Below are 24588 nucleotides of genomic sequence, written 5' to 3'. Positions count from 1 at the left end.
AGGAATGCACGAAAAACAAATTTATATAACAAGGAAATGCGCCAATACAGAAAACAAAAACAAGAAACAAGAGTTCTATGTAGCACCAAAATGCAGATTACTGAAAATAAGCAAGATGTTCAATAGCAAATTTAAACAAGTCAGTGTCGGTAATTGAGGCAATTGAGGTGAGAAGGCGGTATGCTCTCCATTACCAATTTATCCAAAGTGAAAATTTCATTGCAGTTGGCGTCGAATGAAAGCTGGGTCAGTACGATGCAGCGATTAATTTCTCTCGATTGTGTTCCTTTATCAATCACCGCTCACGACCACCCTAATCCCAGTGACCACCCACGCGGAGAACAGCCCGCACCATCGACGAAGCGCGAAAAAAAAGAAAAAAGGAATTGGCATCGTATCCTCAAATTTTACCGTCCTTACTCTCGAAGGCCATGTTTCGCCGCACTCCCGACGCCAGAAATGACAAGGTGACGTCACAACCACCACGGACTCGCAATCGAATGCCGCGAGCGTCGCCAACGAAAGCATCTTCGCATTCCATTCTTAATAAGCCAGGCAAGCATAAAGACAAATGTTATAATTATCAATGAATCCGGACCATAAAATTCGATTTTCGTGCAAAATTCTAGAGAAAATAGAAAAAAATTGCGGAGAGCGCAGAACCGATTGGCGACCGATTTGCAAGCGAACGATTTGCGACGAACGACACAAAATGCGGCAGTGCGACTTGGCACAAGGGATAAAGAGAGGAGCAGACAAAGGCAGTTCTTGTCTATCTGTGCTATTTTTTTTAATAGTTATGCTGTTAAAATTAGCACCAGATAACCTCATTCGCAATTAGCTAGTTTTCAACCAAGTCTCAACAAAGTTATCCTTGTTCTTTGCTTTACGGGACTGGCCGCAAGACATCCGCAGATAAAAAAAGAAATATTGAACAGAAAAAAAACAAAGAGCTACGGGATGGGACGTTGTTGCACCTTCCTCCCGGACAGCTAATCCAGCGTCTGGGTGCAGCCCCACAACGACACAGAGGCCCGCAGTCCCACCGGTGGTGAGGTCAAACCCTAGCGAGAGCTGTCCAGCATGCTCGTGCGAACACGCTGCTCACTGCGCCCCAGGTTGGGGCGACGGCGTTGCAATCTATGCTAGGTTTGAACCCACCTCCTCCCCGCGTTCATGGCATCGGAAGTATTCGATACTGGACGTCCATGAAGCCGGTACTTACTTGTGGGTTATGCGTGGGTCATATACTTGCAAGACATTACGAATCGCACTCGTCTGCGGGCATCCGTTTATAAGCGAAGCTCTCATTGGTGTTTGCGAAAGACGGCGTTCTTGGTTAACGACCACATTGTATAACTACAGGGCGCACGATCAAGCTGGCTGCATTTTCACCGGAACACGCCAAGCTCTGCACAAAGCTGTGACACTCGAACATGTGGATTCCACGCATAACGACGAAGGGGAAAAAACGCAACAGTCCCTTTAGCGTCGATAAACAGTATGTCCACGGCAGCCTTGGCGTTCGCGTGACATACATTACATTAGTTAGCGCCTCCATTCGAATGCGTTGTCGCTCCCTATTATCTGTTTTCGCCCACCAAAGATCATGGGCTCGAGTGTCATAACTAACTTAACTGTGCCTTAATACCACAGGCAGTAGGTTCGACTCTCGATCTTCACGATGTCAGTGGGTATCAAGATAGAAGATATGGCCGGTTCGCCCACATCTCGGAAGTGGGTTCGACTTTCCCACAAAAGTGTCGTGGGTTCGAGTGCCTTAACTACATCTTAATTACCTGTGCTTTAATTAACGCCACAGGTCGTGCTGACGTTTCTTCGCCTAGGCTTCACGCTTTCTTGCGAAGAAATCGGCCGCATAATTCGCCCTAATTATCACCAAAGATCGTGGGTTCCGCTCCCACCAAAGGTCGAGGGTTTGACTGCCTATGAATTCATGGGCCAACAATTTTCGCGCCGTAACGCCAGACATCGGATTTTTCGACCCAGGAACCATCTAAGGATTCCGCCTTAATAACCGCGAAGGAATGACGACGACCGTATGACGGCGTCGTTCTGACGACATTGCAATAGCGCGAGGTCACAGTTTTAGCCCTTTCACTTAACCTGTACTTAGTTGCCAACTTTGTTGAACTCTTCCTCCATTCTGTGTTCATGCTTTTCAGGTAAAGATACTTGAGCACTTTAGCCGCCCATTTATTGTCATCCACGTTCCTGAGTCTTTCTTCAAAACTAATTTTGCTCTGCGCTCCTCTGACGTCAAAAGGGGCCCAACACATGTCCCCCTGCACTGCCTCAGCTGTGGTTTTACCGCGGGTTTCTAAAGCCAACCAGCCTACCGAACTTTGGTTAACTTCCAACCCCGACAATATATCCGATTTTAGGCACATAATGTCATTTGCGTACATTAGCGCTGGCATCATTACTCGTTTTGAGAATCCACGCACCACTTCGTATTTACTGTGGCCCCGAAGTGCTCTGTATTTGATTATGACTCTATTCCGCTTCCCCATTATTTTCAGATTATCTCCAGATTATCTTGCGTAAGTATTCCCTACCTTTATGTATATGCCGAGGCATTTATACTGCTTGACTGTGGGTATGACTCCCGGTTGAATTGATACCACGTCGCCGGTAAGCAGCTGGATGTGGCTCCCTGCGTACATGGCTCGTGACCTTGGGGCATGGAGTGACGCCTGTCACCGAAAAAAAAAAAAAGGAAAAGGAACAAAAATGCCGAGAGCCAGTTGGGCTACTAGGTGCAACCAAATTAGGAAGGCCCACTAAGGTTCAACAAAGACACTCCCTCACCAGATTAGAATTTGACCTTCCTTGTGCAATATTCGGCCACTATACATCCCTCACGACCCCTGCAATTCACCCATGGACATCAGTCTCCAGCGGCTGCGGAGCACCTGAACTAGGCAAACAAGGCAGCAATTAGACCTTCGACGTGGAAAAAGGGGGCTAAGAATCTCTAAATCACTGGAAACGGAACCTGGCAAGGTTCAACACACGAACCCTCTAAAGTGAAGCTAGCTTAGCAGGACTCTTGGAGGAATTTCCAGGCACTGCGTGGGAGATTATTGGCCTTAGCGAGGTTAGAAAAACTGGCGAGGCTTATACAGTATTGACTAACAGCCACGTCATCTGCTAAAGATGACTTGCAGATAAGAGTCAATACGGAGTAGGACTTCTAATCCATAAGGGCATAGCGGTCAACATTGACGAATTCTGCAGCATTGATGAAAAGAATTTAAATATGGGGTTTTACGTGCCAAAACCACTTTCTGATTATGAGGCACGCCGTAGTGGGGGACTCCGGAAATTTCGACCACCTGGGGTTCTTTAACGTGCACCTAAATCTAAGTACACGGGTGTTTTCGCATTTCACCCCCATCGAAATGCGGCCGCCGTGGCCGGGATTCGATCCCGCGACCTTGTGCGCAGCATTGATGAGAGCGTAACAGCAGTCGTAATAAAACTGAATAGGAGGTACAGAATAAAGGCAGTAAAAGCAAGCGCTCCAACCTCCAGTCACGACGGTGAAGAAATAGAACAGTTTTATGAAGATGTTTAATAAGGGATAAGGGATGAAAAAAGTGAAAACTTAGTATACTGTAGTTATTGCCGACTTCAATGCAAAAATGGAGAAAAAGCAGGCTGGTGAACCAGCAATTCGCAACTACGGCATCGATTCTAGGAACGCTAGAGGAGAGATGCCGGTAGAACTTGAGGAAAGGAATAAGCTCTGAATAATGAATACCTTCTTGCGTGAACGTAGCAACAAGAAGTAGAGCTGCAAAATCCATAATGGAGAAACAAGAAATTAAATAGATTTCATACTCTCTGCCAATCCCAGCACAGTGTAGGATGTAGAAGTGTTAGCTAGGGTAAAGTGCAGTGATCATAGTTTTTTTTTTTTTATTGAAGTGAATGTTAGGAGAGGTTGGCGCCTTTATGTGGTGACACCGGCTACTCCTTGTCACTTGGCAGACGAAACAAATTTGCGCAAAAAGGGAGATAGCGACACTAAATATAGAACACCGGATCAGTAAAAAATATACAGTCCAACAGTACATGAGTCGCAAAGTTCTGTGCGTGAGTTCAGTCCACGTACGCATATATGAAGTCCGATGTTTTGAACAGCCAAAATACACAACAACACTTGTAATACACTCAAAGTACAGGACAGAATTATACGTATTGCGTAAAAGTTGCGAACACCACATAAACCAACTATGCACCACGAACAACGTTTATGTAACTCATTTAGCGTATTCGGATCATCCAATACTTAATATTTTCCCAAAATGTTGGTCTCCTCTAAAAACTTTTTCAGAGGAAGAAGCGCTCTTTTTTGAAGGCTTGCAGTTGGCCATGGGCCAAGTATCTTTTTTAGAGTGAATGGTCTTCTGTCTAATATAAACAAATTAGCTTGCAGTGCCGCTCTTTGTGTATCGTATTTCGAGCACTCGAGAAGAAGATGATGCACATCTTCGTCTGGATGGCCACAAGAACACTGCGGACTAGAGACACGTTTTATTCTGTACAAGAAGTGTCTCGTAAATGCAGTACCAAGACGCAGCCGGTGTACCAAAGTTTCAAATTTTCTGTTGTCTCTTAGAGTTTCCGGCATTGATAAGTTTATATATGGGTCTATTGAGTATAACTCCGAGTTCTTAGTTTGCTGGTCAAACCACGTAGTTTGGCTGAGACGACAAGAAATCTGTCTCAGGATCAGACGGACTTCACTACGCAATAGGGGAAGATTGGTTGTCTCTGCATTATTGTGCGCTCGATTCGCAGCTGCGTCCGCTGCAGTATTACCAGGAATATTGCAGTGCCCAGGAATCCACTGAAATGCAATTACGTGGTTCATTGCGCTTGCTTTTGTAAGTTCTTTGAGCGTCTCATACAATATCGAAGTGTTCAAAGAATTTTTCTTATTGCTCTGTAGTAATGTGAGAGCGGCTTGCGAATCGCTAAAGATAACCCATTTATGCGAATGTTTTTCTAAAGTTATGAAACGCAAAGCACACAGGATTGCAAATAGTTCTGCCATGGTGGAAGATGTCTCCCGGGATAATTTAAATGTTTGCTCTAGCGCTAAATGTGGAATGACGAATGCTGAAGTCGAGGAATTTTTATGACACGAACCATCTGTATAAACGTGGATGTACTGGGGATATAATGAGTAAATTTGGTAGAGTGCCAGTTGCTGTGCGGCTACTATGAACATGTCTCTCTTAGATATAATCCCGTCAACCGATAACTCTGATTTAGAGTATGTTAACATCCAGGGAGGGTAACTAACATCCACTTTGCATAATTCAAATCTTGGTAATAATGTTTTATGTTCTCGAACAACATCGTGAATTTTGCTTTTGTTTCTTTCGGTGAGCGCGAGGTTTAATGGATGCTTCTCGTGTTGGGTTAAGATGCGATAAATATGTCGGCATGTTTCAACCGTTCGTATAACTGGAAATGGGGGGTGACGAGCTTCATCAATTACTAAAGAACTCGAGGTAGCCTGCGGAACCCCGAGACACACTCGCAGCCCCCTTGCTAGTAAACGTTGAAGACGTTCCTTGGAAGTTTGCGATAAACCATGGAGAATAGGTGCCGAGTAAGCAATTTTTTGTTTTATGAGTGCGTTATGAACTTGTAGTAGCGAAGAGACTGATCCCCCCCACGTTGTGCCTGCGAGTCGCCGAAGTACGTTTATTACTGCATTAGTCTGTTTTTCAATTGCGCGGATGTGTGAAGCCCATGTAAGTTGGCGGTCAAGAATAACTCCAAGAAATTTATGCTCTTTCACAAACATCAAAGCTTGCCCGTTAAGCCTAAGTTGGAAATTAATCAACTGTCGTCTAGTGAAAGGAAGTACGGCTGTCTTTGCGTATGAAAGACTCATGCCTCTTTCTTTTAAAAAGGTGTCGATGCTATCAAGGCCCTCTTGCAGCGTTGTTTGAATGTCTTGTATATTAGAACCAGAGGCCCATATGCAGATGTCATCTGCGTACAGAGAATACCGTAGACCAGACGGGAGCTTTTGTGGCAAGGCTGCCATGACACAATTGAATAAAAACGGACTAAGAACACTGCCCTGCGGAACGCCCTGCGTGATGCTGTGATAATTACTTTCTCCTTCTATTGTTTCCATAAATATTTTTCTATCTTTCAAGAAGTTTGACACCCATCGCAGCGTTCGACCGTGTAGGCCAAGCTCTAACATACCAGCAAGGACGTGTATGTTACTTACAGTGTCGAATGCTCTTTGAATGTCTAAGAATACTGCTACTGTCACATTTCCGCAGCTTCGTTCATGTTCGACGTATGTGGCAATATCTAATACTGCATCCATTGTACAACGATTTTGTCGAAAACCGGTCATGTGGTCGGAAAACACATGTGTGTGTTCACACCACCATTGCAGTCGACTGTCTATCATCTTCTCCATTAGCTTGGAAAAACAGCTTGTGAGACTGACGGGTTGGTAGGAGTCAAGACAAAGTGGAGTCTTTCCTGGTTTTAGCACTGGAGTTACCCGAGCTAATTTCCATGAATCCGGTAGAGTCTCTCTTATCCAGATATCATTAAATATCTCCAAAAGAGTCATTCTTCCTACTGGACCTAGGTTCTTTAACATCACATACGTAACACCATCTGGGCCTGCGGTTGTCTTTGTACGGCATGACGAAAGAGCACTTTTCAATTCATTTAAACTAAACTCACAATCAAGTTGTGGATGTTGTGACATAAAGCACGCACGAAGCTTCTGTTCTGCTAGTGTTGTCGAACTTGCAAATTGTAGGCAAGTAAACGGAATTCCTGGTCTGGATATAAGTTGACAAAATTCATCAGCAACAGATGTTTCCGGAGTGCTTCGAGCTACGGCAAGGGCTCGAAAGGGATGGCTCTGGGTAACTGGACCACTAAAAGATCGGACAACGGACCATATTCTGGGAACTGGAGTAAACGGAGACAACGACGCGCAGTATTCTCGCCATTTTCTTGTACCTAATTTTCGTAAGCGTCTGCGCGAAGTTGACTGAACTTTCTGTGCCATTTTGTAGTCGTCCAGCTTTCCACTGCGGCGGTAAGCCCGTTCTGCGCGCCTTCTAATTGCTCTTAGGCATTCATATTCGCCGTCGACTGCAGCGTATTCATTTGGAACAATGACTTGCTTTGTGCAGTTCTTGTAGGACTCACACAATGTATTTTCAAAACTTTGAAAGTTCGGATTTTCACCCAATGAATTACTTAAATGGTGCCGAAAACTTTGCCAATTAGTATACTTTGAGTAGCGGCGGGTCCCTTCACTCCGTATGAGGCGATGTTTAACCAGGATCGGAAAATGATCACTACCGTGCGTTTCTATGTCCGTTGACCATTCAACACCATCAAGAAGGTCTTGGGAGCAGAGCGTAACATCTATACAGCTTGAGTAACGAAACCCCCGCAAGAACGTTGGAGAGCTGTCATTTAACACAATCTGATTACTTTTTTCTGCGGCAGACTCTATAATGCTTCCACGGGAATCATTATATTCACTGCCCCAGATAACGTTATGTGCGTTGAAGTCCCCACAAACCAGCACATGTGAGTTTGCGATATCAAACACATTCACCAAGCTGTCTACTGATATTTTGCTAGAACATTGTAGATAAATACTGATCACTGTGACGCTTGTATTTCTAAAAGATATCTTGCATGCTACGAACTCTGGTATGTTTGAATCGCTCGACTGTATTAAATAGGACGGCAGGTCTTTTCTCACGCATAACATCGCTCTACTACTTCCAGCAATGCGCGATGATTTATATATAACATAGTTCGAAAGACGAAAGTCATCTCGTACGCCTGCTTCCTGTATGCATAGAACAGGAAAGTTATGTTGAGCTAGTAGTTTGCGAAAATCAGCTGACTTATTTCGAAGGCTATTAGCATTCCACTGAAATATGAAAACATTGTTATAACGATTATTCATTGTAAGCCTGCAGTGGAGCTGTTGGTGGTTGTGGAAGCACCAACGATTCCATAGAAAGCAGTGCTTTTACCTCTGGAAGGTTGTTTGCGTGTGGAATGGCACTGAGAATTGCACGCAGAGCTGTGAATAGCACGGGCGGGATCATCTGTGCCACGGGTAAAGACGCGTAATCACCAAACGACGCTGAAGCTCCATGTGTGCTCGAAGCAGGTCGCTGAAGAGCTGACTGAGATGGTCGCTGGGATGACAGATGTGGTTGAGGCGAATGTTGAGGTAGTCGCTCAGATGTTAGGTGAGGCTGCTGTGTCAATGGCACAGGGCGTTGTTTAGAAGGTCGGCTAAGTTCACTCGAAGCCTGGGCAAGATGAGTAGTGTTCCCTGGAGGTGGATCGTGTCGCTCGCTGTCAGAATGTTGTCGACCTGAGTGCTTTAGAGCTGCAGAATAGTTCATATTGACCACTTGCTCTTTCTCTTTGTTGGCAGTTGTAGGCGCGCATCTTACCGCATCAAGGTTGGGTGGGGGCGCATTTCGAGGAGGCAGCCTTCCGTATTTCAACTCATGTCTGCGCAACCTTGAGGCAGCTCTGCTCTGAGGGCACCCGGAGAAGGAAGCTGTATGGGTTCCGTCACAGTTGGCACACTTTGGCTGACACACAGACTTGCACTCTGAATGGTCGTGGTCTTCTGAGCATATCTTGCAGCGACGTGGACTGCGGCAGTTCTTCGATAGATGTCCAAATCTCTGGCAGTTGTAGCATCTCAGAGCAGGGCCGTGATATTCTTCTACGGGATGACTCGTAAAACCTAGATGCACTCGTTGCGGCATTGGTTTATCTTCTCTGAAATGGAGAATGACAGATCTCAGACGGCGTGATTCTACCGCTCCATCTTCTTGGCGATTGTAGCGTGCCTGACGACGGGCAGATGTCACGCCAAAGTCCTTCAGGAAGTCAACCAGTTGTTCTTCTGTATACTCAACTGGCACATGGCGTATCTTGCCGACATTCTTGGTATAAGATGCCGGAATGAATGGTTTGACTCCCAAGCCAGCCACTTCGCTCATCGACAGAAGATGTCTTGCAGATGAGATTGAAGTAACGTTGACAGCAAAACTTCCATCTCTGTTCACACGGAATGACTGTACTTTTTCCTTTGCCGTGGAGACAATTTCCGACGCAGCGCGGTTTGGATTCACTTGCCAGAAGTTGCGCCCTTCCTGTGAGGGTCGAAAAACAACTGGAATTCCCTCAGGCCGCTTCTTTTTATACGATACCAAGGAGAACGGTGTGTCATCGCAGTCTATGTCTTCATCTTCACTTAGCTCATAGGTAGATGTCTTGTCGTCGTCAACCCGTGGTTTCTTGGCTTCACTTTCGCTTGTCTCAGCCATATTCACTGAAGGTGCGCTGGAAGGTAGGGCAGCGTTGAAAACTAGCGTCACCGGCTTGATGACATTAGGCGCGTGGTGTGGCACTTCCGAGTGCGGCGCCGATTCTGCGGCACTCATGCGCCTAGGAATGCGCTGTCAGACATATGGCTCGTGCCGGTGTTCTTTGCCACCCACCGCCGTGGCAGGCGTAGATGGGCTGCGGAGCGCAGCAAAACCACGCGATACTGTGCGCGATCTCCAGCACACAGGTATCCCACGGGATGTCCGTTCTCTCTAGACAACAGCGAAGTCTCAACACAGCACTAATTCTTGAAGAAAACAGAAAACAATATCTCACCGAAGAAGCAGCGGCCGCTCGGAGGGACTTCTTCTTCTTCTTCATAGGTTAGTGAAGTGCAGGATTTCACTCAATATGAAGAGCGAAACAGCAAAATTAGTTACGAAGAAACAGTCCAACATTAGACGCAATAAAGGTAAAAGCAGACTAATTCAGGCTGGTGCTTGTAGACAAATGTGCAGTTTTAGAACAGAGAGATGAAGATGACTTAGAGATAATGAATGAAACCGTAACTAGGCTGGTTTAAGAAGCAGCATTTGAAGTGGGAGGTTTGGCACAAGGCCAACCAGTCGGTAAGCGCTCCCATGTAACAAAGGGCCTAATAAAGAAACGACAAAGCATGAAAGTGTCCAATTCAAAAGATCAGATCAAGTTCGCGGAAATTTCAAAAATGATCAGCAAGGAGAAAGTAAGGGATATTAATTCCGGCCACGGCGGCAGCATTTAGATGGGGGCGAAATGCGAAAATACTCGTGTACTTAGATTTATGTGCACGTTAAAGAACCCCAGGTGGTCCATATTTCCGGAGGCCCTACTACGGAGTGATTCATAATCAAATCGTAGTTTTGGCACGTAAAACCCCATAATTTAATTTGAAGTAAGGGATATTTGAAATTATAACGTGATGAAGGGAAGCAGTAAAAAATACACGCAGCTTGGAATCAGCGAGAAGAAAACTAGGCATAGGAGAAGGCAAGATGTATGCACTGAAAGATAGGCATGGTAGTGCCATAAGAAATTTAGAAGATATAGTAAAAGCAGCGGAAGAATTCTATATTAACCTGTGCAGTACTCAGAGCAGCCACGCTACCTTCATTCGAAGTAGTAATGAACAGAATACCGAAGGTCCTTCTATAAATAACAATGTAGTTAGAAGAGCCTTGCAAGACATGACCCGGGGAAGGCGGTAGGAGAATGTGGAATAACAGTCGAATTAATCAAAGATGGAGGAGATATCATGCTTGAAAACCTTGCGGCCCTTTATACACAATGCTTCACGCTTTCAAGTGTATAAGAGAACTGGAATAATGCCAACAATATACTAATCCATAAGAAAAGAGACGTTAAAGAATTAAAAAAGATTGACTCACCATCCCGACCTCGTGAAAGTGGATGGCAAGCGAAGCTATTAGAAAGCCACTCAAATGCCGTCGATGGAGATATGAAACGTTTTACTGTTCTGCCTAGTCTCAGCATGACACCGTTGTTGAGCATTACGATTTTGCACTCTTCGACGCTCATCGTGTTCGCGCTGCTCTTCGGGAGTATTTGCATGGTCTACCCATAGCGGTAATGAGTTGCTAGGCAGGCAGTCACTCCCTGTTATATATGAAGTTTGGTGACGTCACTCCCTGATTCGTATGCTGCTGTTGCCCGTTTCCCCCCGGAGCAGCTTATGTAACCGTGATGTTTATCGGGAAACACACGCGGGGGGAAGGAACGTACCTCGCATTGTTCATACGCTCCTTATCATTCACCATGCGGTTTTGATGTTTGTTTTGTGCTTTTCTTTATTGAAATGAATACTGAACCGTGTGTTCTATGCCTGTTTGCAAAGGAGATATGCACCTTTTTTGGTAAATTCTTTTTTCGCTGCCGGATACGAAAAATCCCGACCAACTAGAGGCTACCAGCATCGCTGTAAAATTATAGGCCCATTAGCTTGGTTTCATCATTGTATAAAATATTCACCAAGATAATTTCCAATAGAATAAGAGTAACACTTGACTTCAGCGAACCAAGAGAACAGGCTGGCTTCAGGAAGAGATATTCTACAATGGATCAAATCCAAGGCATGAATCAGGTAATCGAGAAATCTGCAGAGTACAATCTATGTACATTCTTTTTCATAGATTATGAAAAGGCACTTGATTCAGTAAGAGATACCAGCAGTCATAGAGGCCTTACGTAATCAAGGAGTACATTAGACATGCATGAATATCTCGGAAAATGACTGGAAAAATTCCACAGCGACCTTGGTTTTACACAAAAGAAGTAGAAGGTTACCTATCAAAAAAGGGTCAGACAAGGAGACACAATCTTCCAATAATATTCATTGCGTGTTTGCAATAAGTATTCAAGGAACTAAATTGGGAAGGCTTAGGAGTAAGGATAAACAGCGAATATCTCAGCAACCTTCGATTTGCAGATGACACTGTGCTGTTCAGCAACATTGGGGACGAGTTACAACAAATGATTGAGGACTTTAGCAGAGAGTGTAAGAGTGGGGTTAAAGATTAATATGCAGAAGACAAAGACAATGATGAATAGCCGGGCAAGGGAACAAGAGTTCAGGATCGCCAGTCAGCCTCTCGAGTCTGTGAAGAAGTACGTTCAGCTAGGCCAATTACTCACTCCTGATTGGGATCCTGACTGGGAGCTTACCACTATCATTGAAAAGAAAAGTGTACAATCACTGCATTCTACCAGTGTTTACATACGGGGAAGAAACGTGGATGTTGACAAAGAAGCTCGAGAACAGTTTAACAACCGTGCAAAGGGTTATGGAACGAAAATTGTTAGATGTGACGTTAAGAGACAGGAAGAGAGCGGTGTGGATAAGAGTGCACAAGGGGGTAGCTGATACTCTAATTGACATTAAGAGAGACAGAAAAAAGGGGAAAGGCAGAGAGGTTAACCAGAGAAAAAGATCCGGTTTGCCACCCTACGCTGGGGAGAGAGGGGAGGGGGAGGTAAAGTGGTAACAAAGTAGAGATAAAGAAAGAAAGGAGCATAGCCACACAATCACAATCGGTCACTGCCACCGCATACTGTCAACGCAAAGCACAGTAACACTTGCAGCACTATCAACATATGTTCAGGCTACAGCCGCTTGTCCAATCCTGTTGGCCTCAAAAACCGCAACAGTGCCCTCGTCGCCCTCTGCTGCGATGGCTTGTGATGGCGCCATTTTAAAATACGTTCCTCTGTGAGAGGTCTTCGGTCAAAGTGCGCTATCGCGATTGCGAGTGATTGTCTCTGTAAATGATAGCGAGGACAGTCACAAAGAAAGCGTTGAAAAGTCTCCTCATTACCACAGTCCTCACACGAGGCGTCGTCGGCCCATCCAATTCGGTAAGGAAAAGACCTGGTGAAAGCCACTCCTAGCCATAATCGACAAAGCAGGGTAGCTTCGCGACGGCAGAATCCAGCTGGAATGCAAAGGCGTAGAGAGGAGTCAAGATTGTGGAGTCGGTAGTCGTGACAACTTCCAGCGTTCCACAACGAGAACGTGATGTCACGGCTGAGCATTCGAAGTTTTCTAGCGGCATCTGTCCTTGATAACGGTATCGGCTCCTCTTCATCCCCTTGAAGAGCCGACCAAGCAGCGTTATCAGCGTGTTCGTTCCCTATGACTCCGCAGTGACTTGGAAGCCACTGAAATGTCACGTGGTGTTATTTCTCAGTTAAGGTATGAATTATTTCTCTAATCTCAAATACCAGTTGTTCGTGTGGTCCGCGCCGCAGGGCCGATAGCAAAGATTGCATTGCTGTCTTCGAGTCACTGAATATTGACCATCTTCGAGGTTGTTCTTGGCTGACGAGACGAAGTGCAGCGCGAAGAGTTGCAAGTTCCGCAGCCATCGGTGTCGTTGGGTGACATGTCTTGAAACTGATGGTGGTGGCTTTCGTTGGGAAGACCACGGCTCCAGAGGAACGCTGGAGAGTTGCCGATCCATCAGTATAGATATGTACGTGCTCGGCGTACCTCTCGTGCAAAAGGAGCAGAGTTAGTTGTTTAAGAGCAGGTGATGACAGCTCAGATTTTTTCCTGATTCCTGGTACGGTGAGGTGCACTGCGGGTCGAGCCAACACCATGGAGGAATCGATGGCTTAGCTGCGGGGGTGAAGCCTGATGGAAGGGAGGTGTAACACTCCGAAATCGTAGTACAAAATGATGCCTGCGGCCTTTCTGACGGTAGTGTTGCCAGATGGTGGGAACGGGCACGGGCAACGTGCCTAATATGCACTCTCAACACTTCTACCGCAATATGTGTTTGTATAGGTTGGTCCCGGGCAATCGCAATAGTCGCTGCTGTCGATGTGCATTTTGGCAAACCAAGACAAACCCTGAGAGCCGGAGCTTGAATAGCCTGTAGAGCACGAAGATTTGTCTGGCAGGTGTTGGTCAGTACGGGCAAACTGTATGTCAAGCAGCCCAGAAAAAGAGCCCTGTACAATTCCAACATCGCATGCACTGACATTCCCCAAGTCTTTCCTCCCAGAAACTTGAAAAGTTGGGAGATTGCTGTCAGACGCTGTTTCAAGTAGGTCACATGCGGGCTCCATGAGAGATCTCTATCAATGATTATGCCAAAAAATTTGTGAGTCTTCTCATAAGAAATTATCTGGCCATTTATTGAGATGGCGTAGGGTGTCATTGGTTTGCGAGTGAACGCCATCAGTGCACATTTGTCTGACGAGATTTCAAGACCTTGGTTGCGGAGGTATATATCTGTTAGAGTAGCAGCTTTTTGAAGTCGTCTTGCACGTATCTGAGGACGTGTCCCACCTGAGGTCCCTATACATATGTCTTCGGCGTACATTGATATCTCGATCGCTGCTGGCAGATGGTCAACCAGACCATTAAGAGAAATAAATGGAGCTGGGCAGGTCATGTCATGCGTAGCTTAGATAATCGGTGGACCATTATGCTTGCAGAATGGGTGCCAGGAAGAACGGAAGTACAGTCGAGCATAGCAGAAAACTAGGTGGGGTGGTGAAATTAGGAAATTGGCAGGTGCAAGTTGGAATCGGTTGGCGCAGGACAGGGGTAATTGGAGATTGAAGGGAGAAGCCTTCGACCTGTAGTGGACATAAATAGGCTGATGATGGTGATGATGACATAGTTTTGTGCCGTCCTCGACCGCGCTTCCCTTTCCTTGGCACTCATTCTTATTCTTTATTTATTCTTTATTTCTTTATTTGACCAAAACAACTACTATAATTATCCACCTGCTATCGGCCCAACTCATTGCACGGCCTGCCCAGCTCCATTTCTTAGTGGCATTAGCATTCTTTGCCTACTTGAGGTGTTTTGAACCTATCTATAGCCATACTATTTATCTGTCTAGCCTCTTACGCCGACCTCGGGGCCCAAACTACCTACCAGCTTGGCCCACTGTGCTTATGAGGTCGTCATGATCGTTCCAATGTCGTCATTCGAGCTTTGTCACTTGAATCTCGTCATACCGTCGTCGTCACGCCTTCTACGCCAACCGTGTGGGCAAGGTTGCCTAACAGCTTCGACTACTAGGTATTTCTTTGTAGTCGTGATAGCGTCATGGTCATCCACCCTTGTAATTGCATCTTCGTCACCTGTCTCTCGTCATGCCGTTGTCTTCACGCCTACTATGGCGACCCTGTGGCACAAGTTGTCTGATAGCTCGGGTCACTAGGTATATTTTCGGGGTGGTGATTCCGGTGTGGTCGTTTCAACATCATCGTTACAGCTTCGTAGATCGCCTCTCGTCATGCTGTCGTAATTTTGTGCCGTCCTCGACCGCGCATCCCTTTCCTTGTCACCCATTCTTACTCTTTATTTATTCTTTATTTCTTTATTTGACCAAAACAACTTCTATAATTATCCACCTGCTATCGGTCCAACTCATTGCACGGCCTGCCCAGCTCCATTTCTTAGTGGCATTAGCATTATTTGACTACACACACACACAGCCATCGTGTTCATATGGGCTTATCCGTTCACCCACCCAACCACACATACACACACAGAGAGAGACACACACACACACACACACACACACACACACACACACACACACACACACACACACACACACACACACACACACACACACACACACACACACACACACACACACACACACACACACACACACACACACACACACACGCACACACGCACACACGCACACACGCACACACGCGCACTCACACACACACACACACACACACACACACACACACACACACACACACACACACACACACATACACACACACACACACAGGGATTGAGGGCCGTAATTGGTTCGAGGAGGTGGCAAACGCCAGTATTCATTGCATCGTGTTGTGTAGATACAGGGATTCATTAAAGGTGACTATGTTCTTCAACTGAACTGGAGTTTTAAAAGGAATAACCATACGGCAGGCTTGACTAGAAATCAGGTACATGATACAAAACGCTGCTTGAGATCCGTAAAAATCTATTGAATTACTCGGAGGAGTGGGCGAGGATTTCATCTAGCTTGCACTAAGCCTTCGGGAAAGAAAGCTGCGCATGCAGAAATGAAAGGAATGGCTGTCAGAACATTTAAAAACATATTACACAGATCAAAAGCACATTTTGCATTCTGTGTGACGCGATACTTTCGTGAAAGGATTACGTAGACGGTTTTAAACTGTAAGCGTTACAATATTCAGCAGGGCATGTTACAGCGTTAGGGATTACGCCCCCTTACCCGCTAGTCAGCGAGATGCGGAAACCCGCACCACGTGACCTACGGGTTCCACATGATCGCGGATTGCACTGGCTCTAGAGTATTCCCACTTTTCATCACGCATTTTTCGAGATCAGCCTTGTTTACTATTGCATAATCGCTAGGTCCAGCCCACTATGCCCAACAAGAAGCCGAGCAAGCAGATGCACCAAATCTACGCCGGAAAAACATCTTTATATTTTTTTATATATAAAGGAATGATGCGCTTCAGTACGTTTATTTGTCGCAGATACAATATTTAAGTAGATACCGTTTGTTGTTTTACTGCTTCGTTCCGTAGAAGACAACGCCAGGCTACAGCACATTTTCAGCGGTAGTACAATAACACACACACACACACACACACACACACACACACACATATATATATATATATATATATATATATATATATATATATATATATATATATCAACGAGAAGAAAGGGGGTTAACCGAGGGGCCCGATTTTTATTAGTCATATCATAAGAAGCCAACAAACACTGACACCAAGGACAACATAGGGGAAATTGCTTGTAATAAATGAAAATAAATACACGATAAATTGGTAGAGCATCGCACGCGAAATGCGAAGGTTGTGTGTTCGGTTCCCATCTGCGGCAAGTTGTTTTTCCATCCACTTTTTTTCCATTAATTTATCGTTTCTTTATTTTCATTTATTACAAGTAATTTCCCCTATGTTGTCCTTGGTGTCAGTGTTTGTTGGCTTCTTATGATATGACTATATATATATATATATATATATAAGCCAATTTTCCTCGAGCGCTGTCCTGTGTTTAAGCGATTAGGCAAGACACCAGCAGCAGAGGCACCGCTACCACAGCCCACGGTCAGCAACGTTTCGGCATTCATAAGCTTAAATGAGGTCGGGACTGGGGCCTTAGTTCTGAGGAAAGTATTAAATGTTTTTCCCTCGTTCTTCCCGAACAAACAAACAAGCAAACAAACAAACAAACAAACAAACAAACAAACAAACAAACAAACAAACAAACAAACAAACAAACAAACAAACAAACAAACAAACAAACAAACAAACAAACAAACAGACAGACAGACGGACAGAAGAACAAATAAACCAACAAACAAAACAACAAGAAAAAGGCGAGCTACGCGACTCCAACAGAGGGTTGCTAAATTACGGAGTTAGCGCAAACTATTTCTATTTGCGATGGCTTGATCACTTTTTTCTACTGAACATCGTGACAAACGAGGAACACGTTGCGAATTCCTTCGAAACACCGGGAGCAGCTCTATTTCTAAGTTGCTCGGAACAGAGCGAACGTGCGCCGAGAGAACTAACACACTGCTTTAATGCGGTGTTGCAGCTACGATAGCTCTGGCACACAGGTGTAAACAGTGGGAACCGGAGGGAAATCTCAGTGATTCCCCGGAGGACATCTCTCCTTGCTTGGGCCTGACTGGCACTGTCGTTCTATTGACCGTCCCCTTACTGCAGAACAAAAAAAGGAGGAAGGAATGCGCAAAATGTACACCATCTTAGATTTTTATTGTTTAGTTTTCTCTTTTCAATCGTAAATTGGATCGCGTCCAGCTGCCAGGAAAAATACATTAGAAGCCGAAGTTAGTCGTTCTATTAGAAGGCAGAGCACGGACCACTGGGACGAACACCTGAGACATGAATGAGAACGGAGCAGCATGAAGTTATTTAGTTATTTATTTGCCTATTTACCTTATTAAAATGCCTGCAGTTCCGGAAGGCGTTACAGAAGTTAGTGGTGACTAAAGATCAAAAGTACATGGGTACACGATGAAGTAGCTATAGTACATAAGTCATCAATGGCATTTTTAAACAAGAAATATTAATGACATTGATGAAAGAGGTGGGCAGGTGGTTCCAATCAGTAGCTGTCTTCTAGATGAACGAGTAAAAACACGTTAGTTTTGCAAAAAGGGAGCGCCTACTTTCTCGCCGTGGTCTGCACATGATAAAACTGACGATGGCCCTCTTCGCACGTGTTCTTTCTTGGCGCCTAAGACACCTTTCGGAAAGGAGGTGGAAGAGGAGCAGAAGTGTTGCTTGCTACAGGCCATGGATGGATGGATGGATGCTATGAGCGTCCCCATTGAAATGGGGCGGTGGGTTGCACCACCAAGCTGTTGTTCTTATTTTGCCTAATGTCCTACCTATCTTTTCTTCTTTAAAACGCACCAAGAATTCCCAGCATGAAACTTTCTGGACCACTATTAGGAACTTTCTTTTCATACATCTCCATTGGTTGTGGTCTTCCTACTTTTACTGCCACCAAACCAATGGGTCTAAGGAGACGAGCGAAACCTAAACAGACAGCTGGCTAGATATCTTAACATTCAAATAAAACATGTTCCATAGTTTCCTTAACTTTGTCGCAGCAAGCGCATTCTTCTTCTTTCTAGGTGTACGTCGCTTTATAACTATCCGTTCTAAGGCATCCTGATCTCGCTTCGACAAATAAAGAGCTTCCATGTGAGTTAGCACAACTTGTTTTTTTTCCTGAATTCGTTTTTACCATTTAGGTGGCTGCCTATAGCAGGTTTCTTTTCTATTGCCACCATCCAGGAGATTTTGTCAGCCTGTCTGACTTTGCGTTTGACTTTCTTTGTTGCCATGCTGATTACTAAACCGGTCGCATACTTTTTGGTAAGCGTCCAAGTTCTTTTCCTACACTGTGAGTCAATATTTTTCCTGTAAAAATACTTAAGCACTCGTGCAACCCACTTGCTTTCTTTCACATTTCTTTGTCGTTCTTCGAAATCGATTTTATTCTGAGTTTCCCTCACTTCAATACTTGTCAAACTAGGCACATTTGTAGTCTTCCTATGAGCGCCCAGTGCGAGGCGTCCCACTAAAAACTTTAATCTTTGCTTGAACCAGTATATGAATCATAGATTTTGTTCTCCCGGTATATTTCCAATTTCCTACCTACCTTATCTTGCGGCAACTGCGCCGTTTTTTGCCTGCCTAGGCTCTTGTGATGCTGTCTGTCGTTCATCGATCGCTTCCAATTTCCTCCGCGCAAGCACCACCCAGCAAACGCGGTAGCGTTTTAAAGCTCGCCACATTTAGCCTGGTAACACAATAGCACTTGGTGACACGAGGAACTTGATATGGAGCGCAACAGGCTGAGCGTCATTCATTCCACGTCGACCCACACGGCTAACTTCGAAAGGATACTCAAGCCATCTAAATAGATTCAATGTCCCTCTGGGGTGGCATCCACGAAAACTTACTCGTTCCGCATTTGAATGTGCTGACAGATCTGCGTGCGACTCCTGCGGGACCGAAGAAACCACTGAACGCGTCCTGTGCTTTTGTTCTCCGTAAAACGTGCAGCGCTATCGTCTGCGAACATCATTAAACCGGCTGGACTCAAAACGGTTTTTAGAAGCCAAGATTATTGAGGTGTGGCCGTGCGCGTCGTTTGTGCTGAAAGCAGAGAAGGCATAGCTATAGTACCTGAAGTCAACAGGTATCTGAGGTCATTCATAACTTGGGGTACACTTCCGAGTGTGCGTGCTAATAGTGTTCTCTACCTCTCTTCCCTTCTCTCTCTCTCTTTTTCACCCATTTGTTCCCTCTTACCCAGGGTAGCAAAAAAAGGACGCGAGTCTATTTAACCTCCCTGCATTTCTATTGCTTCTTTTTCTCCCTCTTTCTGTAATGCACATTTAAGAATATCTGATTCCCGGCTTCCGCGGCACTCTTCGCTGTGGGTCATAATAGAAATATCTAATCTTCTGCCGTTAAATAATGTACTTACACAATTGGCACATCGCACGAAAAGGGAGAGTCAATAACGAAATCGATTTCATCGTGTGTTCTTTGCTAGAGTGACGAGTTTCAGCTATTGCTGGGCGTCGTGAGGGTCCTTTCTTTATGGCTTTGTTTTAGAGCACAAAGATCAGCTGTCACCAGTCTTAATGTAATGTGATCAACAATAGCACATCGCGAAACTATACGAACATTGCAGCCAGAAAAAGAAGTGGAGCAGCCTGCCACGGTTAGTCTTTCCCTAGCAGCTTTTTTTTTTTTTTTTTTTTGATCGATAGTTGTAATTGCGGCTCACTGTGTACCGTATTTGCTCGATTTTAAGACTCACTTTGTTTCCGGTGAGATTCACTCAAATATGACATGCGCATTACAGTCGAGTACGAAATGAAAACTGCTATAGTTGGCGTTGAAATCCCATACCCCTATCTCGAATCTATCCGATTTTGAAGGCCGTGTCTTGTCGTACAGCAGCTTTGAGAAGAAGCTCCTGCTATCGCCGGTAGTTTGTCATCATCGGAGACTACCTATAGCTGGCGCCCGACGAGTGATTCAAGGTCTACTGTGGCTCTTATGCAATAATACATTTTTGTTTACAAGCGATAACAAATCGATATTTCTCTTATTTTTTTTACAATAAAAATGTGACACAGAAACAATCAAGGGTAGTGCATTTCGCACTTCTTTCGAAGTTTCAAATTCCTCCTCTCGATATTTTAGGTAATTTCAAGTGACCAATTCATAGTCAGGATCAATGGAAATCGGGCTGTGTGGAAGAATCAAAGGTGCGTTATAATGGAGCAAATGCGGTATATTTTTTACTCCTTCTTCGTTTGATTTCACCACTCTTACGAATTACTGAGACACATTTCTCTTCCGCGTTATTGAGTTTCCCCTCTGTGCCACTTCCTAGTGCGTGTTTCCCTTATCTGGGCGCTTTGCTAGCAGTTTATTCCTCGCCCATTCCGTTGCACAATACGTCCGCTTTTCTTTTTTTTTACGCACTGCTGAACATAACTTGATGTTTTTCCCTCATTGTCTGCAGACGTAAATAATGCTGCCCGAAATTGCCCGTGACCGTGCTCTCGGTATCGCGCTGTGAAATTTGATTTTAGTTATTTTTAAGATATATCTGTGTATATGACAAGATGGATGCACAAGCCGGGAAGCTTTTTGTAGTGTGAGCTAAACAACGTTCTATGTGAAAGACTAATGGTAAGTGCCGCATAATTTCGCCCTACTGTTTTTATTTACCTCCAAGGACAGAAGTGGAGTGCACTTTTCTGCCAATCGAAGTTATTGCTTTTCTATATCCTATTTATTCCTTCCAGTAAAATGTTATCTGCAGAAGTGCAGTGAAAGTAACCGCAGCACAGGGGCCTCTTGCGAGTAGGAGCAACTAGAATGAAAGAAGGAACAAACTAATGAATGATTTATACTCGATAAACATGTACCAGGTTTTGTTTTTACGTCGAACGTAAGAAGATAGGCTGTGGCAAGTAGCGAGATCCTGCCTCACCACCTGGATTACTTGAAGAGGCGGGCATAAGTTGTACGAAAAATCGAAATGTTCTCTTTGTCAATTACCGAGGTTGCATCAGTGGTTTTTTTTATGAGTTTTTTTATGCCTTGCGTAGCAATTCTGATATTGAATACCGCCCGCATTAAAGTCATGTACATTCAGCATAAGTTTTATGGCGAAACTGTATATGTCTAGGTTCTGGAAAAGATTGCGTGCGTCTATCGAATCGTGTAGATCCAGAATTTCTCCCCATACTTGGGCCGATTCGGAAGATAGTGCAATACCGGGCTTACCCGCGACGGAGATGAAGCATGCTTTGAGCACTCCGCCAACTTGCAAAAATAAGTTTAATATCTTAGGTCCAAATACAACCCGTATCAGATATTAAGCTGATAAAAAAAGATACTACACTTAGACCCGTGTCGGCCATGTCTACGTCCACACGGCCCTCTCATTGTCGGCGTTCCAAGCGCTTGCGCATCTCCGCTCCTTTCCTTCCGCTCCGCCGTGATAGCGGTCCCGTAGGTGTGCTGCCGGCCAGGGCCGCGAGGCGGAAAGAAATGCGAACTGTCCATGTGGCCCCGATCCTGTAAACTTGAAATGTTCCACCGGAGCAACGGCCAGGTTTCAGAGGGAGTCTGTGGGGAACCAACTTTGTGTGGCCTGTGCTGTGTGTAACCGCTTGTGCTTTTCGAGTGACCTCACAACCATTGCAGCAATGCCGGACGCCGACCAAAGCATGATCGCTTTGGCTGTGGTGAAGATATGTGTGCCCTCGGAGTGCGGTGAGGAGCGTGTCTGTTCTATACGTGCAGGTAGGTATTCGTTCCTAAAAGGTGTTGTCGCCGCGTTTTGCAACAATACATGGGTATGTATGCCCCACAGTGCCTCGTCATCCTCCGAGGCTCAGCATTGTGGAGGAGCGACTAGTCGCGCCTCGCCTTCCATTTATGTGCATACGACGTTTGAAGCGCGGAAATGGACTGTTCGACATTAAGGGGCTCACCTACACAGCTTCGCTGGTCATCCACCGTCACAGAGTGGAATGACACTGATTGTTTTTATTTATATATATATATATATATATATATATATTGATTTTTTTATATATATATATATATTCACGCCCGATAGTCTGTAGCTGTAAAAGAGGCCATGGTCGAAGATATGGGCTGTTGCCAGCTAGCCAACGTGATGCGTCGACATGTTAATAAGTCCATGTTACAGTGGTAGTACTGAAGGCAAAGCTCCCCGCTCAGAGATTAGAACAAATAAAATCACACAAATTTCACGTCCCTGAATTAATGGGTGGGTAAGCTGCAAGTCTCTCGGCTAGCGATCGTTTTACCGTAGTCTGACGCCCACTCCACTAGATGTCTCCCAATTGACTCGCAAATGTAAGTTTAAGAGGGCAATGTCCTTTCTATACGTCGTCAGGAAAAGCACATCGTCCTGCCATCACCACTCCTAGGCTGCGATAGACGCCCACAATTGTTATTCAGATCCTCAGTGCATGCAGTGGAACCATTAAGCTATACACATGAGGCGTTTCCGATTGCATTCATTCTCAGTTGAATTTTTTTTACTTCATTCTGGCGACGTAAGCACCTGTGCCCGAATTTCGAAAAACGTAATCACCCTAGAATTATTTATGAGAACTAATGCCAGGCAATCGTGATCAAGGTCATACTGTTACACGAATATGGTCGGCCAGTGGCAAGGAGCACTTATAAGAAAAAGATCTATGTGTATTCGGCTCCTTGGGCGTGGTACCTGAGTGCCAAGGAGCAAGAAAGGATTGATCAACTGGATATAAACACATTTAAAGTGTGATGGATTTGCGAGACTACCTCAATGCCCGACAAGGCTCGAACTCGTTCGCGAAACAATGAAATCACGGGCCTATGTTATAGTTGCTCCGTGCCAGCATCCATGCATCCATGCCATTAGGCCGGCAGCCTCTTGAACCTCATAAGCAAACATAATATGTTGAATCCTCGAATTTTATATATTAGCGTGGAAGGCGATTCGGCCTGTAGTCTGGCAGCCACAGCTGTAGGCGGCTTGGAATCAAACGTCATGTGCTGAGTAATGAAATCGACGAGGATCGAGTTTTGATCATTGCATAGATCGGGATCAAATCAATCTTTCAACTCACTTATGCCGTTTTTCGACGGCAATCAGGAATTCGGCAGGCACCATGTTGCTATCTCCATTTCTTTTGTCCATTTGTTAAGATTGTTGATGAAATGCAATAACACAGCGGCAATACTTGTCATAAAGATGTTAAGGCATGATATTCATTTTTCCGAAATCTGTAATAGTGAATACTGGAATAATTCATTAGAAAGAAATATTACGAAATATTTCTTTTTGTCAAAAAAGCTGCGATTAGCGTATTTGTGAAGGTATCGTTTGAAGCAAGCAAACATTAATTCAAATAAAGCCATGCTCGCTAGGGCGTCTCTGAACTGTCACTTAGTAGCTGTTCGACAATAGTAAAGCACGAGCCGTTTTAATAGACGTACAATTTATGAGAAATTCAAGTGAAACTAAGTCTACAGCACTATTCTGTGAGTCGATGCTATAATGAAGCGCTCGACAGATAAAGATCATAACAACAAAATTTTTGATTGTTGGGCCATGCTTCACCAGAACGATGGGCACCGTCACCACCGCATTAAATATTTGTGATTCGGAATACTTTCTTGTGAAATCAGGAAAATCAGGACAATTAAAAAGAATATTGCCCGACACGGAGGGTACGGCATTGATAATCTTATCATGATTGGTTTGGTACGCGCACGCACGCACGCACGCACGCACGCACTCACGCACGCACGCACGCACGCATGCACGCACGCACGCACGCACGCACGCACGCACACACCCTCCCTCTCTCTCTCTCGCACATACACAGAGAAGACAAAATAACCGCCGAGGACTTTTTCAGGCGAGAAAGGGTTTGCAGTATCAATTTAATATTCTGATGGGAGACTGCAGTGCGACGACTCTGTCTCTTGAGTTCATTTCTAACTCTTTCGTCGCCATGGCGCTGTCGTAGGAGACAGTTCTCT

The 24588-nt window shown here is 44.9% G+C and overlaps 1 protein-coding gene and 1 pseudogene across 1 annotated transcript in view; one reads left to right on the top strand and one right to left on the bottom strand.

Moving 5' to 3' along the window:
• LOC126530785 (uncharacterized) overlaps positions 1 to 24588 on the top strand; it is a 58254-nt gene that overhangs the window by 13027 nt on the left and 20639 nt on the right. The window lies entirely within an intron of this gene.
• On the bottom strand, positions 21762 to 21941 carry LOC126532584 (U2 spliceosomal RNA; annotated as a pseudogene).

Source organism: Dermacentor andersoni, chromosome 5 (assembly GCF_023375885.2).
Source record: "Dermacentor andersoni chromosome 5, qqDerAnde1_hic_scaffold, whole genome shotgun sequence".
Taxonomy (NCBI): Eukaryota; Metazoa; Arthropoda; class Arachnida; order Ixodida; family Ixodidae; genus Dermacentor; species Dermacentor andersoni.
The sequence above is the reverse complement of the archived record's forward strand: the minus strand, read 5'-3'. Positions and strand labels throughout refer to the sequence as shown.